At 46.3% G+C, this 17,168-nt stretch overlaps 2 long non-coding RNA genes across 2 annotated transcripts in view; one reads left to right on the top strand and one right to left on the bottom strand.

Annotated features, from left to right (window-relative positions):
* LOC117197391 (uncharacterized) overlaps positions 1-17,168 on the bottom strand; it is a 416,054-nt gene that overhangs the window by 108,698 nt on the left and 290,188 nt on the right. Inside the window, exon 3 of the long non-coding RNA XR_004477979.2 lies at positions 12,498-12,579. This is a non-coding gene — a long non-coding RNA (uncharacterized LOC117197391). The remainder of the gene's footprint in view (positions 1-12,497; positions 12,580-17,168) is intronic.
* Positions 1-17,168, top strand: part of LOC125963429 (uncharacterized) — a 162,177-nt gene that overhangs the window by 49,494 nt on the left and 95,515 nt on the right. The gene's annotated exons all lie outside the window — the stretch shown is intronic.

The following is a 17,168-nucleotide window of genomic DNA, read 5'->3' as shown; positions in this document are numbered from 1 at the left end:
AAATTGGGCCACATTTACATTAAGTGTATATTTTGAGCGTAAGGAAGGCCCTTCCCATTTGAAATTGACAGCAGGTGTCAGATATCCTCTGCAGGTGTCTGCGATATTTAGCTCAGTGCCTGGTGTTTAGTTGTCACAAAATACTGAACAGACCTTTTCTAATCCCTCTGATCGAAGATCCTCGGATTGCAGTTTGCTTCCAAGAAAGGTTCTCAAGGGGAGTGGGAGCTGCAAATCACTTGGGGGGCTTTTCAAAAGGCACCCCCATCATGATATACACACATGCATGCACACACACACATGCGGACACACACACAGGAACACGCATGGCTGACCTGGTGAACCACAATCGCTGAGAAACAGGCGCTCCACCCTCTGGAGCATCAGCCCATGAGGAAGGTTGGAGGCACAGCTTGTAGGGATTCCAGCTGAGGAACTCCCACTTCTATGTCACAAAACCTTGCACTGCTTCATTCCAGCCTTATGGCTCAAGAGCAAAGTCTGTGCAACACTTTTGAAGGCAGGCTGGATGTGTTAACGGTCTCTACGCCGATACTTAACAAACACTGCTGCTCTGGGGGTTCAAACTTCTCAATGGTCCAGCGCTGAGGGCTCACGCTTGCTGGCTTCAGGAACACCATGACACCCACCCTGCCAGGTGCCCTGGCCTCCTGCTTTAGGTGTATGGGGAGAGCATCCACTTGGGGTTTACATGAGACCTAGGGGCACCCTAATGTGCCACCAGGAGGCATGGGGCACAATTCTACTCTTAAGGGTGGGAGTGGTAACTGGTAAGGTAGGCTGGGGTGTGTGTCCGGGATTCTAGAAGCTGCTGGGCATTTGAGCAAAGGTCGCCACCTCTGCCCTTCTGCCTGCATTTCCTTAGTATTTCCAGGTAGTGGCTTGTGCCGCCATTGCCATCTTCCTCAACACCAGCACCAGACTCTCTAAGACTCCACCTGGTCATTCCCTCACTTGCTCAGCCTGGCCTCTCCTGGTCCCGTCTCTGCTTACTCTATACCTCACTCAAGAAGTACCCTATTCCCTTCCTTCCTAATCCTTGACAGTGCAAAGTTAATGGCCCATAAAAGTTAGAGCTTCATACAACTCATTACCAAAAACAAACAATCCAACCAAAAAATGGGCAGAAGGCTTGAATAAACTTTCTTCCAAAGAAGACATACAGATGGCTAACAGGCACATGAGAAGATATTCAACATCACTAATTATTAGAGAAATGCAAATCAAAACCACAACGAGGTATCACCTCACACTTGTCAGAATGGCCATCGACAAAAAGTCTACAAAGAAAACCCAAATGTTGGACAGGATGTGGAGAAAAGGAAACCCTCATACACTGTTTGTGGTACTGTAAGTTGGTGCAGCCACTACGGAAAACAGTATGGAGGTTCCTTAAAAAAATAAAAATAGAGTTACCATATGATCTAGCAATCCTACTCCTGGGTTTATATCGGGAAAAAACAATACACTAATTTGAAAAGACACATGCACTCCAATGTTCATAGCAGCACTATTTACAATAGCCAAGACATGGAAGCAACCTAAGTGTCCATCAACAGATGAATGGATAAAGAAGATGTGGTACATATATACAATGGAATATTACTCAGCCATAAAAAGAAATGAAATAATGTCATTTGCAGCCATGTGGATGGACCTATAGATTATCATACTAAGCCAAGTAAGTCAGACGGAAAAAGATAAATATCATATGGTATCACTTATATGTGGAATCTAAAAATAATACAAATGAATGTATATGCAAAACAGAAACAGACTCACAGATATAGAAAACAAACCTACGGTTACCAAAGGGGAGGGGTGAAGGAGGGACAAATTAGGAGTATGGGATTAACAGATACAAATTACTACACATAAAATAGATAAGCAACAAGGATTTACTGTATAACACAGGGAATTATACCCAATATCTTGTAATAACCTATAATGGAATATAATCTGCAAAAAAACTGAATCACCACACTATACACCTGAAACAAACACATACTGTAAATAAATTATACTTCAATAGAAAAAGTCAGAGCTTAAATCTCCCATCAACAAGAGGAAAGGTTTCCCTTTCCCTAGAAGGCAGGCAGTCTGACCCCCTGAATTTTAGAAGAGGGAGGAAGAGCTGGGAGCCGTGGATGATGGAGTGTGGGAATGGGGGTGGACTTTCCCAATCAAATAGGTTGACAACTTGCACAAGGAACAGGAAGAAAGATCGTGGCATCCCTGGTACACTACTGCTTGCACAGCATGCTGAACTGAGCTTTTACCATCAACCTTCCCCAACTCATGGAGAGGCAGCTATACACGTGGAAAGCTCTGGCTCTCGTGCAAGTGAGAGGGGTAGAGAGGTAGCCAAAGGTGTTCAGGGGTGAGAGCACGACTACTTGAGGAGAGATTCCCTCATCTGGGTGCTGCCCTGATATCTCCAATGAGACTGTGTTTGCTGTCCCCCTGAATGATGCCAGACCACGTCCTAAAGAGGTTTCTGGAAGCCGTAAAGGGAACGGGTAACGGTGTGCTCTGTAGGGTCAGGCAGTCCTGGATTAAAATCCAGCTTCATTACCTTTTACATGTGGAACAATAGGTAAGTTATTTAACTTCTAAAAACCTCATTTTCCTCATCTTAAAAATGGCATTAACAACAGTATTTACTTTGTTCATAGTAATTGCTCCATATATGTTAAAGGAAGGAAGGGAGGGAAGGAGGGAAGGAGGAAGAAAAAAGAAAAGGGAATCAAAGCGAAGTCCACTACTGGCCTCCACGTGGGCCACACTTGGCAGGCAGTGAGCGTCTCCTGGTAAAATGCAACATGCAGAAGACACGTTCTCTCCAGCCTGTTATCAGAGAACATTTTGCGAGCAATCTTACAAGCATTCAGAGGGAAAGACTGGGCTCCATATTTCTACCACTCTGTAGAGCAACAATGGAAAATGATGCTTGTAAAGTGGGGAGATGGTAAACACTAAATATTGCTCATTAATCTAGACAGAGTGGAATGTGTACCAACAAATGCTTTACAAAGGCTATTCAGTGGCTCTCATTCACCTGCCTTATAATATAAGGACAAAAGGCAGCTGATTAGATGAGAAGGCATCCCATTTCAAACAGATAAAGGCAACATTGTATTGCTCACTCACCACATAATTATCTTGTACAAGTTTTCACTACAGGACACTATTGTGACAGATAGTTTCAACTAAGGATTAGGCATTTATAATAAGGAGAACGTGCATCTTTACAATGTTCAAAGAGAACTGTAAGCCTGATCAAGCTGTAGGCTGCTGCATGGAAGTTGGGAAAGAAACTGGAAGAAGTGGGGAACACTTCCCAGACAATCCAAAGCCTGAGACTCCCCCGCTACTGTCCCCCAAACACTCATAGCTTAACTTCTGATGTGCAAGAAAAAATGTTTTGCTTGTGTGTGTTTTATTTTTTCTGTCCTGGATTATTTCCATTATGCGAAAACATAGGATTATATTCAGATGCAATCTTTCCCTAAGATTTTTGGCTAAATTAATTAATTCATGGGAGAACTGACAGCAGATAGCACAGTATGCATTAAACATGATCAAGCACTGTTGTATTGGTCACAGAATTGGATAATTTACTGTCCTAAGTACTTTGGTGGTAGTGAATGTTCCAGATTGATTGTTACTAAACTGCTATTTCTCCTTTTCTCATGTGGTACAGCCAGTAGAAATCGTATGCTTTCCTCTAAAACATCTGGATCTAGGTTTTATTAGGGATATGATGAAGCATTAGCCTATACTGGCTGACAGTTGGAATAAACATTTTTTCCCTGTAGTTTGCCTATAAACGATGCCAAAGTGGTGAGAATTTTAATCAGACCAGTTGCTTGACATTATAAAAACCACAGCAGTAACAGGCAAAATCCCAAATATTTGTTTTTGTAGAACTCAAGTCTGTTACACTCAATTAAATTAGTCAAAGCCCTTTGTAAATGTAGCTATAACTTCACCAAGCCTGGTATTCCTAAATCTTTGCATAAGTGCCTTATGTCAAGCAATAAAGTACCTTATTCGGAAAGAGCTTATGTAGTTGTGAATGGGAAATTTAAATGTATAAATGTATTTGTTACGAAGTATAAATTTGCATGGTTCCTTCAAATCTAGTTTTAATATTGACCAAATGAAAATAGCATCTTTTTATCAGAAAGTTAATACCTTGCATTGCTATTTGAACATTGTTTTCCCTGTTAAATTGCATATAAACTAATTTCAAACAGTCACAGAAATAAACTGATTTTTTAAAAATTTAACACATTTTAAGTTGGCTCTATATCTTTAGGAATTGTGTTGGCTCTATAAGTGAACGGTTTGTCATGGATAAAATATTCTTTTTGTTTTCACAGATTTCAGAGAGGGAAAAGAACGAGAAAGGACTGTATTTCTATACTGGTTCAGCGAATATTTCTGAGTGGATTTAAAGCACTGCATTCTACCAGCTTTTTGGGGAATCACGGCTAACTTGAAGGACACACACACACGCACACACAATGCCTGACCCAGCGTGCTGCTCTCTGAGACCAACAGGGGGGCATTCGTGGAGGTGAGAGGGCTGCTACCCCTTTATCAGTCTCTCCTGGCACTGAGTTCCAGTTGTCCTTCAAACTTGTCACTTCATTCTCAGGCTCATTCTTATCCTATTTGGGCAACTAATGTTGACTAAACTTCCAACCTTGAATCTTCTCCAGTTTTGCTTTGAAAGAAATGCAAATCCTACTAGATGAGGGACACAGAGAGGAACCTCGTGAATAGGCCTAGCTGTCCCACCAGTGCACCACCCTGAACTCAGACTCTTTGCCTATCACATCTTTCCATGACCCTCCACTCTTATCACACCCAGAATAAAAATTCTCAGGTTTAACCATTTCTTCAGGTCATCATTTCCTTATGAGTCACATAAAACTTATGTTAGACAAACATGTCTGCATTTTGTCTTTTGTTGCTGGGGTCCCAGTCGAGAACTTAGAAGATATTTCTCCTCCCCTAAAATAAGTTACCTAACCCTGGGTCTTTGCCTTCTCTTAACCTATTGCCTCGTCAAGATGGTGTGAACGATTGCTACCTCTCAAGTTTAGTGTGAGGATGAGGTGAAATACTTCATGGGAGATTCTGGCACAGTGCTGTCTCAGGCCAGAAAAGCAGGTTCTTGTGTCAATCTCTTCCACACGAGATTTCACCAGCTGACGTGTAAAAACAGGCATTGGTAATTGGTAACATGTTTCAGATGAGCAAGTGAGTCCAAGACCACTAATTCTTACTGGGAAGAAAGTTTTCTCTACCACCTTGGGTCAATGACTGGGGGCCTTCGGATTAACGGACAACAGGCAGATTCACAGGAAACGTGCAAGCCTGACTGGCATGTGTCTGTGTACACCCGTGTGTGCTCCGTAATGAGATAAAGGTCCATATACCAGCTGAAACAAAGGGAGAGCTTAGGACTTCAGTGGGAAAGTGTGGAGGGTTCTGGAGGGCCGCTGAATTCTCACTTCCAGCTGCAAAATCAGCTTTCTTCCTAACAGGAAACTCCCCTGGAGGGGATGAATAGAAGTGTATTTTCTGGAGTATCTGCTTAAATTTAGATGACATTTCTTTCTGTGGCTGCTGATCGTTCAGATGTTTTCAGTTCTAAGTCATTTTAATCCCTTCATCCTCAACATGAGCAGGCATCAGAGTCCCTGGAGGCCTTCTTAGAACACCGAGTGCTGGCCCCAACTGCAGAGTTTCTGAATCAGTGGGTCTCGGGGCTACAAAACAGCATTTCCACACTTGGAGAACCACTGACTGGTGATAACCTTTGCCTGATGCACAGAGATATGGCCTCAGAAATTAATACTTAATCTCTGCAATGTCTTCAGCGGAGCTGCTGTCATGACACATCAACTGCTGGGATGTGCTGGGAAGAGTCGGCTGAGTCGAGCACCCTGGGCTCCTGGTGCCTGGTGTGGAAGGACCACAGACACTCCTGTGTGTGTGTGTGTGTCTGTGCATGTGTACGCATGCGTTTGAGGTTGGGGATCTGAGGGCCGGACATGCTCCATCAACTGTGAGCTCCAGTGACTGCCGACTGGGTGGTCAGAACAGAGCCCAGGCTGCCCGGCGCCCTCATGCCTGCCACTCACCCCACAGGATGACAGCCCTGCTGGTACACGAAGCCTTCTCAGCCCAACTCAACTGCAGCCCTGCTGTGGAGAACACCGACTATGACAAAGAAACAGGGAAAACAGTTGAAAGGATGCTCTTCATAAAGAGAATAGATGTAAGAGACACTGTCTGTCTAGAAACCCGTCTGTGTGAGGCTGTGCTGATCCGAGACTCACGAAGGTGCCTGATGCAAACCTCACACTGGATTCACTGCACAGACCACCACCCAAGCACCCAAGTACACTGTGTACTTCCATGTAGAGTACTGGCCACCAAGATTCATAAACGATAAAGCAAATTCAGAAGTGCCACAAGGAAGGAAAGTACCAGAACCGCAGAGGCAAGTTCACAGAGTTCTCCAATGGTGATCACTTTTCAGGACACATCACTGCACCAATCCCACCCCTGGCAGGGACGGGGTAAATGTCGAAGAGCTCTGAAATCATGTTCAGAGGAATGAGAGCTCATCTTTGAAAAGAAGTTCTTTCTTTTCATTAAAAATGTTCACACCAGTGGAAAGAGTTTATTCAAATACATCTCATTACGTCACCTCCAAAGCATCTCTGTCTGGCCAGCAAAGCCCTGTGAGCAGAAGCAGTTCAGTGTTGTAAACAAAGCGGTTTCCTGTTAGCGCCATTCAGAGCTGTGTGTGATCCAGACCCCTTGCGTGTTCAGGCCCATCCAGCAAGGGGAGGGGGCAGTGGAGGCAGGCAGAGGCACTGGGCTGCTTTGGGCTGTGCCTCCCTCTCTTTATTTTTGGTTTGCTAGGTTCAGAGATATGAGGCAAAGAGACTGTTCTTACCCTTGACCCCCAATTACACACTGAGGGAACTAAATTCCAACCACAGTGGATGTTAAGGTAGCAGGCCACTGCCCTGGGGACCAGATCCACTGATCCCTGGATCCCGTGGCTGCCCTTTACCTCACAGGCTCCACACCTCTCAAGGAGAGAGCCCATGGGGTGACTGTCCTTGGATTCATTTGAGTTGACAGTTACATCTCAGACAATTAAGTAACATCTCCTTCCAAACCCCAACCAAAAAAGTCACATTCACAACAAAACTTGTAAGAAATTGGGCTTTGGTATCCACGCACTAAGAGTCTACATTTGTCCTTCAAAAATAACACTTAAGAAATACCATTTTTGAAAGAGATTCTATACTGTCTCTTGGGGAAAAGTTTAGATTACCAAATGGAAGTCCATTTGTCATCCTTCAGTTTAGCTGGAGCACACATATTTGGGGGACAGGGGGAGGGGTGGCTTGTAAACGTGGGCTTTATCCCCTCGTTCTGTAAGCTCAGGCCCACCCAATGATACGTCTTCTTCCTCAGCCTTTGTAACCTTTGGAATCCTAAACTCTTTCTCCTCTTTACCTCACAAATCCTGCCTCAAGCTCAACTGGGGCATCCTAGATCTGGATGGCTGAAAGAGAAACCTGTTTGGCATTATTATTCTGTTATCCAAATAGAGGTTATAACATATGAATACACAACTCCTGAGCGGGTCTCATATATGACACACGATTATCCAAAGGAGAGTGGCCTCTGAGTGTGGGCTGCGTAGGGTGCCCCTCTGGAATGAGACTCTGGATCCTTCCGGTCTCCACTCTTGTGAGAAAACCTCCAGGGAAGGGTGACCGTACAGGGTGGGTGAGCCCTTCACTAATCATGGAAAGAAACTAGGCAGGAATCCCTTAGAGAGTATGCTATGTTCCACAGGGGTTTCCTTGGCTATGATTCTTTACGACACATAATAATGGGGTGACGATGATGGGAGTTTAAAAAGAAACATCTGTGAGATGTGAGAAAAGTACTCGGATGAGCTGAACAATAAAAAAGGAGGCAGCAGCCGTGTCCCCAGGAGCAGGATTTAGCTGTTCTTCAGGATCAGTTCTGAGTAGTGCCCTTAGGGAGGTCATGTAGCTTATCAATGCCTCAGGTTAGCATATAAAGAAACTCACCTCTCAGGGCTAGGATAAAGCTAAATAATTAAGCTTCTGTAAAGCCCTCAGAAATGAAAGGCACCATAGAAATGCAAATTATTACTTTATTAGGAGACACCATCAATAGAAGGGAAAGTAAAATTTTCCCTTTGATGGAAATCTACATCAGCCGACCGAGAGCTCTGTGCTTCTAGCCAGGGACCAGGGCATCTGACTGCCCAGATAACCGCTCACCCTCCCACTTGGTCTCATCTGTTCTACCTAAGAATTGTCCTTGGTAGTTTCTCTTTGGGGTTACCTCTCCTTTCAGTCTCACATTCCTCAGCAAATTGAACAAAATAAGTCGCCATAAATCCCCAAAGAGAAGCAATGCATCTTCATTACAGTAATTATGCTTTATGAGCAGACTTGTTCATAAAAAGAAATAGGCATCAACATCTTAATTTAAGTTCAAAAGGCAGTAAATTGCTTGTGGCAGTAACTTTAGCTGAAGCCCAGTTGTTAGGAAGGGAACTTGTCTTTTAACCTAGGACATCTTTTTCAGCAGGCTGACCTCTCTGGCAAACAAGATCAGAACCCCACAATGCAGTCCCCCCAACCAGGAAGCAGGTCCTTCAAATCAGCTGCAGGTCCACAGGCTCTGGTCAGCCAGTTACCAAATTAGGGAGAAAACCCAAGTGCTTTTCCACCTTAGAATGTGACCAAGTGGGAATCGACTTCACAACTTCTGCAGCTCGTAATTCTCACCTCTATCAATGATCACATTTCCTTTAAATCTGGATGATGGCTCGACAAAGAATCTTGATGGTATTTCCTATACTAGGTAGCCTAGGGGGAAAATTTTACTTTTTTAAAATTGGATTTTCTGGATTATTTTTATTTATTTGGACAATAGAACAAATGTTTATTTTAGGACTATTTGGGAAAAAATATATGTGGCCCCATATATATAAGAATCCCAGGGAAAAAAATGATGAAGGTAACCTTGACAAGCATACTGAATATACAAATTGTTTTAGTCTATTAAGGCTACTACAAAACAGGGCCACAGACTGACTGGCTTATAGACAATAGGAATTTCTCGCTCACAGCTCTGGAGGAGGGAAGTCCGAGACGCCAGGACCACATGGTCGGCTCTGGTGAGAGCCCTCCTCTGGGTTGCAGATGGTTACCTTGTCCTATGTCCTCTGTGTCCTCACATGCTGAAGAGCTCTTTGGGGTCCCCTTTCTAAGGACACTAATCCCATCACGGGGGCTCCACTCTCATGACCTCATACCTCCCAAACACCCACCTCCTGATAACCTCACATTGGGGTTTAGATTTCCATAGGTGAATTCTGGGCAGGGTGGGGGGCACACAGACATTTGGTCCATTACACAAATGCTATGACCCTGTGTAAATACTTGCTATTTTATGACATATATACTACTATGTATAAAATAGAGAACCTACTGTATAGCTCAGGGAACTCTACTCAGTACTCTGTGGTGACCTAAATGAGAAGGAAATCCGAAAAAGAGGGGATATATGTATACATATAGCTGATTCACTTTGCTGTACAGCAGAAACTAACACAACATTGTAAAGCACCTATACTCCGATAAAAATTAATTAAAAAAAAAAAAAGAATCTGCTTGTTCCTAGTCTTGGGAGGCAGAGTGGAATCCCGGCTGTCACTCTTCGTGGGCAGGGGCTGGGCCGATGACAGAGGCAGCCCAGCCTCAGTTTCCTCACTGCCAGACCTACAGGGTGTCCTGTGTGAAATGCACAGTGCCATACATGGCGCCAAGTGGACAGATGATAAATGCTACTGCCATCGCTTTTCTATCAGCACGAGAGAAGTAAAAATGCAGACATTGTTAAATAGCCTGTGAATTATTTTATGAGGGAGATTTTGAAATTGAATGCCTCACATTTATCAGAGCCTATATCAGTCTGTGGCACCCGAGGACATTTATTCCAGGCGTTTCTGAAGGTGGAAGTTTATGATCATCCAGAGGAATGTTATTAAGGTAATTGCCAGATATGGTATTTCATTAGGAAAGCTAGTTATTACACTCATGCTGTTTATAATATGGGTGATAAAAGCCAGAGAGCCAAGGAATTGGAGTTCTGCTCTTTGCTTATTGCTTGTAATATTGAAAATTTCTTTTACCTGGGTACCTTCTACCTAAGGGACACAAATATACCTAAAACTACCTTATGTCTGTATAGTTCTTACCATACTGTTTTTCAAAGTTTATAATTTAATTTAATTTTATCCTAACAACACCATTGTGATTTGAAGGGGCAATTTTATTCTTCTCTTGTTTGGGATGAGGAAAGGTCGATTCAGGAAGGTTAAATGATTTTCAAGAACTGCTGGGCAAGTTGGGGGCACAGCTGGACCCAAATCTATACCACGTCACTCCACTGCTGGTATGCTCTTCATTCTTCCAGGGATCCTGATTTAGAAAGCTGGCATGATGAGGAAGATGCATTTTACTCACGAAAAACTGCTAACTTCCACTGTGACTGCTATTCTAAACAGAATTTAGAATAGAATTGACATGTATGGGTTTACTGTAATGGATATTTGTATGTCTATGTACACATATATATATGGGCATTTTGACCCCTGCTTCTTGCTAAAATGGTTTTGAAATACAACATAATTAAACTGAGGACAATAAAGCTGTTAAGATAAGATAGATATAGGATATAACCTTGATTCTTGTTTAAAATAGATTGAATTATTAAGAAGGGCGTCTGGGCTAGCAGGTCTGTGATCCAAGGATGATGATAAATTCTGTGTTTTAAGTTAGTGACATTGCTTGAGTTTGTGGGAGTTTGCAGTTGGGGACCCAAAACAATGAGCTTCAATCATGTGTGTGGTTAAATAGACCATCTTATGACATTACATTATGGTTGAATTTCTAAGTCGTTTGTGTTTTGGATCCTATGAAATGTGACCAACTTGTTGAGCACTGTATCAAATGTTTTCCATACATTATGTCATTTATTTTCATTTTCACTGGCACCTTATGATATAGGAATAATCATTATTTTACTGACAAACATACCAAAGCTTCAACAGATCAATAACTTGTCAAGGGTCAGAGCAGATAATTCAGAGCTGGAATTCTAATCCAGATCTTTCTGTATCCAAAGCCCTCTTCCCTCCTAAAAACACCCTCTTTGTCATCGGCTAGAAAGTAGGACCTTTTGAGATGTACACTGCAGGGGGGGAAAGACTTTCCCTCTGCCCTCTGAGGTTCCATGGCTCAGTCTACGAAACAAACTGACACCAGGCAGATTAACAGGAGAAAAGGTATATACATTTATCAAATTTTAATATTATGTGCATGAGGGCTTTACAGGACAAAAGGTGACTGCCCAAAGGGGCAGTGAGATTTGAGAGCTTGTCTACAGCCTCAGTTGGGGGAGGAGACGGGGTGCAGGCCTCTCCGGGGAGAGAACATGGTTTCCAGGGAAGATGAGTGACCCTTAGAGGACGGATGGGAGGGTGGCAGTTGGTGACAGGGTCTGTCTGGGGGTGGGGTCCACTTCTCAGCTCCTCTCCTGTGACTAGAGTCAGCCTTCCTGGTGGTGAAGCTCCTGAGAGGGGACCTGCGACCCCTGAGTTCCTGTGGAGGCTCTGTGTTCAGGCAGATGAAGGGGTTCAGAGGAAGCTCCCCCTGCATCTGCTGTTTCTCATGTGCCTTCGGGTAAATACAGAGAGCATGACTGCTGGGTCGTAGAGTAGGATTTGTAGTTTGCAGTTTGGTTAGAAACCACCAAACTGTCTCCCAAAGTGGCTGTACTATTTTGCATCCCACTAGCAAGGAATGAAGTTTCAACTGTCCTAAAAATCCTCTGTGCTCATCCTTCCCTCCCCACTACCTCTTGGCAACCACTCATCTTTTTACCGTCTCCATAGTTTTACCTTTTCCAGAATGTTCTAGAGTTGGAATAATGCACACGTGCATGTGTGTGTGTGTGTCTGTGACTGTGTGTGTATTTATCCATGTGTGAGTATGTGCCTGTGTAGCTCCATTTACTTGCTGCAATCACTGAGGATGCAGGAGGCTTGGATGGTCATGGAACTCGCCACAGGCCGTGTGCACTGGCAGAACCAGGATGTGAAGCCAGCTGGTCACCCACACTCGTATTGGATGGAAAAATGACCCAGATGCCACTCATTTTTTTTTCCAGTTTGAGCAAGAGACATCGACACCCCTAACTAATCAATGAATGTGGCCCTCTTTCCTTATATCTTGGTAATATCACCAGTTAATAATATATGAAAAGACACTTTTTTTTCTATTATTGCAATCCACCTCTGTGCCCTATTTAGGAGGCAGCAGTTTTACCTTAGTGATGAAGAATCACATGCTGGTAAAGGTGAAGCCCACAGCGCGACTCCTCCAGGGCTGCCTCCTGAGCCTCCGGCATCTAAAGGAAGAACACGATCCATTCAGGGCCCCGTTCACAGGGAGTAGGCTTGGGCTTCGGTTAACTCTCCGCCTGGAATCCAGGACCACAGGGCGCCAGCTCAGCACAGATGGCCTCTGGGACACAGAGGGCCTTGCACAGGGGCCAGTCGAGCTATGCTGGTCCCGAGCCCCTGCCCTCCCTGCCCCACCAAATGCCCAGCCCAAAACGAGGACGAGGAGCTGACCAGCCACCCCGACGCCACCTGGGAGATTCGCTGCCGCGGCGTCACCATGATGCCTCACAGCCTGGACCCTGAGGGCGACTCCATCTCCTCCCCAGCCCCAGGCTCCCCTCCTGTCGCCAGGAGGGGCCTCGCCCCTAGACTCCCTGTCACCCAGAAGGCTGAGTCCCCAGAGGCTGCCCCAGTGAGCTAAGCTGCTGTCCCAGAAACACAGACTTGTGTTTGCGGAGCTGTTTATAAACAGCAGATGTTGATTCCTCTCGGTTCTGGATGCTGGACGTCCAGGATCAAGACAGGCAGATTCTGTCCTCACCTGGAGGAAGGGGTGATGGGACTCTCTAATCCCATCGTGAGGGTCCACCCTCATGACCTCATCACCTCCCAGAGGACTCACTTACTCATTCCATCACCTGGGGAGATGGGATTTCAATATAGGGAATTTGGGGGGACACAAAAACATCCAGTCAATAGCACTTGGGGAGCAGCTGACTCTCCATGGGAGGAAGGGGGTTCTAAACCACCCCACCATCTTCCTGTGGGGAGCATGTTCTAGCCCAGAGTGGGCCTGTCCAGGGTGAAAGTGCTTCAGGGAAATGCCTGGGTGACTCGGGGCCAGGGTGAAGAACTGGGGTGCAGGCGTGTGGGACCTGAGAGACCACCAGAGACTCTCCAGCCCCATCACCACAGCCCCCCACCTCGGGGCCGCCTGAGGGTACACCTGCAGGGAACAATGGATGAGGATGGCAAGACAGCACTCACACCACGCAGGCCTGTGACAGACACTACAGTTTATAAGTTCAAACTAGCTCTCCCATTTCACTGAGGAGAACACATGAGGACAGAACCATGCTCCTTATTACTCAGAAGAAAAACAAAAGCAAGCAGACTCAGGGGCAGAAAGTGTAAAGGACCTGCTTAGAATCACAAAGCTGGTGTAACATAGTCCTAACGCCAGACGGGCTCTGGGTGTGTGTGTGTGTGTGTGTGTGTGTGTGTGTGTGTGTGTGTGTGTGTGTGTGTGTGTGTGTGTGTGTGTGTGTGTGTGTGTGTGTGTGTGTGTGTGTGTGTGTGTGTGTGTGTGTGTGTGTGTGTGTGTGTCCTCCTGAAGGACTCTTCCCTCCCCCCACCCGACCTCTCCACTCCAGGCAACATCCACCTCTTTCCTTAAACTCTGAACCATGCAATCATGCCCTAACTAAAGAGGATCCTTGCATGAATCTCTGAATTGCTGGTGTGACTGTATGTGTAGATTTACATAATCAGCAAAATTACAATCTTTGGTACGTCACAGACCAAGTTGAGGTGATAAGCACCTTCTAAGCATTTAATAAATCAGTAATTGATCGCTCCTCAGTATGAAGTATGAAAAGCAACTGAATGCACCTTAAAGGAGATGAAAGTTCACTATCTTCACATCTCTGCCGTTTATGGGGATATTTCTTTATAAAACCTATAACCTTTTTTCTTTTCTTGAAAAAAGCAATACCTCTCAACAATAAGAAGATTAAAAATGGGCCAAAGATCTTAACAGACGCCTCACCAGAGAAGACATACAGATGTATACAGATGGCAACTAAGCATATGAAAAGATGCTTCACACTATATGTCTTCAGGGAAATACAAATTAAAACAACAAGATACCACTACACTCCTATTAGAATGACACCGATAACACCAAATGCTGGTGAGGATGTAGAGCAACAAACATAGGCACAGACACCTCAGAAGGTGACGGTATTTGGTGATAGGGTTTTTACAGAGGAGACTAAGGTAAAATGAGGTCATGTAGGTGGGGCTCTAATCCCATAGAACTGGTATCCTTATAAGAAGAGGAGATGCAGACACAGACACACACACAGGGACAACCATGTGAGGACACTGGGAGAAGACGGTGTCTACACCGCAAGGAAAGAGGCCTCAGGAGGCACCAGCCCTTGCTGGTGATGCCTTGATCATGGACTTCAGCCTCCAGGCCTGGGACAGAATATATGTCTGTCGTTTAAGCCACCATCTGTGGTGTCTGTTACGCAGCTCGAGTTGACTAACACCCCTGGAATGGCACAAAGCTTGGGAGGTCTAGAGTAACCAGCAGGTGAGAGATCCCAACAGGCACGCTGGGTCCCCAGCTCCTTAGGGAAACAGACTGGCAGCCACAGCCTCCATGCCTCCCCTTCGATCAGAGCATGGACACCCCAACAGAGTGGGGTCAGGACCAGCTTCTCGCAGAGCTGTCTGTGTGGCAGCAGGCAGCCAACCCTTCCTGTAGAGGAAACATGAGAAGCAGCCAAAGTGGCCGAGTCGAATGACGCTCTGCTCGATTCCTTCTCCCTCCATGGCATGCCTTTCACTGCCTGGGCACTGGCAGCAGGAGACCACCATCCTCTGACCTGTGTTCGCTCCACACTGTTGAGGGTCAGTCACCTGGCCCTCCGGGGAGATAAGCGTTAGGCCCAACTGTGTGAAGGAAGGGGAAAGTAACTGATGCATCACCTGAGCAGGAGTGGTGCGTGGTGCGCTGCGAACCCCATGTCCACGCACATCTGATATGGAGCAGGGAGGGGAGAGGAGGACGTGGGAGGGGTGGGACACGATGTCTCCAGCCAGCAGGGAGGATGGCTCTGGAAGTGGTGGTCCAGCCTCAGCCGAGATGTCCCCATCACGGTGCCCTGGGGCCCAGCTATGGTGCATTGTCTGCTCTGCCAGGGCCCGGGGGCGCCTAATGGACGCACTGCAAACCCTGAGTGCGATTTCGTGCTTCCAAAATGAGGAATGGCTTGGATCAGGGTCTTTCAAACGGCATTCCAAGAAGTGCCAGGTTTTCCTGGGGGTGTCTGGGGAGAGCAGGGGGTGCCCAGAGGGTGCGGTCAGCTCGGGTGGCCATAACAAGGCTCCCCGACTGAGGGTTTCACCACCAGTCCTGGAGGCTTCAAACCCGAGGTCCGGGGGTCAGCAGGGCTGCCTTCCTCTGAGGCCTCTCTTGGGTGTGTAGACGCCATCTTCTCCCTGCATCCTCACGTGGTCATCCCTCTGCGTGTGTCTGTATCCTGATCTCCTCTTATAAGGGCCACCAGTCCTACGGGTCAGGGCCCATCCTAGTGGCCTCATTAATCACCTCCTTAAATCCAGTCATATTCTGAGCTCATAGGGGTTAGACTTCAGCTGATGAGTATGGGGAGGACACAATTCAGCCTCAAACATCCCCTTTTGTATCCTTCTCTTTAAAAAGAACCTCTGGGGACTTCCCTGGTGGCACAGTGGTTAAGAATCCACCTGCCAATGCAAGGGACACGGTGTGATCCCTGGCCCAGGAAGATTCCACATGCTGCAGAGCAACTAAGCCTGTGCACCACAACTACTGAGTCCGCATGCTACAACACTGAAGCCCGCTCACCTAGAGCCCGTGCACTGCAACAAAGAGTAGCCCCCGCTCGCTGCAACTAGAGAAAGCTGGCACACAGCAATGAAGACCCAACGCAGCCAAAAATAACTGAATGAATAAATAAATTTAAAAAAATAAAAAGAAGCTCGTGTTTATCTGTGTTCACAGGCTGTGGTTTGGGGTGAAACTCTGCCTGTGAAAAAGGCTTGGCTCAGCACCAGCCTGTGAAGCAGTGAGATGAATGGACTCTGCATCTCCTGCAGGCCTTCAGCAAATGCTCCTCACCTTTCTCCACCCTCTGCCCCCTTCGACTGAGACTCAGGAGAACGGAGGTCTGGGGACAGGACATGTGGCATCTCCAGTAACCACAGGGAGCCTGCCCTTGGGTGATTGGCTGGGGCCCCACCGGGAAACCCCGAGGCACCAGCCACACATGCCCACACAGACCTCTCCCAGCCTTGAACTCTGGGCGGTAGGAGACAGAGGCAATTTCCACTTTTCGTCTAATTCAGCCAGAGAATGAGGCTGTCTTCCCCTGATGTCAGTTTTGGCTTTTTGTAGCTATGACGGGACAATTTCCTACACTCCTGAATTTCCTAATTCAGGAGAAGCGTGCATTTCAGAAGGCCAAGTTCACCCTCCAATTTGTTGGGTGCTGGGGGCCACGTGGGCTCTGCTTCTGCAAGGTTCTGAGCCACAGTGCGAGTAGGACTCAGCCACGGGAGTTGGGGGGCTGCCCTTAAAGGGGCCACGGAGGACTTGTGTCATCACCCTCAACAAGCTGCATCCCCTACCCAAACGACCTGCCGACCAGGGGCTGAGCTGGACAGCTGTGGCTGCAAGGCCCCCGGCAGGCCCTTATCAACCACCTCCTGGTTCTACCAAACAACAAAAAGAGGGGGAGGAGCCTCAGTCACCTTCATCATCTAAGCCCAGAAACCAGGGCTTCCCTCCCAGCACACGGGGAGGTTCTCCTGGCTGGACACA

The sequence above is a fragment of the Orcinus orca genome, chromosome 2 (assembly GCF_937001465.1).
Source record: "Orcinus orca chromosome 2, mOrcOrc1.1, whole genome shotgun sequence".
In the NCBI taxonomy this organism is placed as follows: Eukaryota; Metazoa; Chordata; class Mammalia; order Artiodactyla; family Delphinidae; genus Orcinus; species Orcinus orca.
Note: the sequence above shows the minus strand (reverse complement) of the source record. Positions and strands in the feature narration are given on the sequence as shown.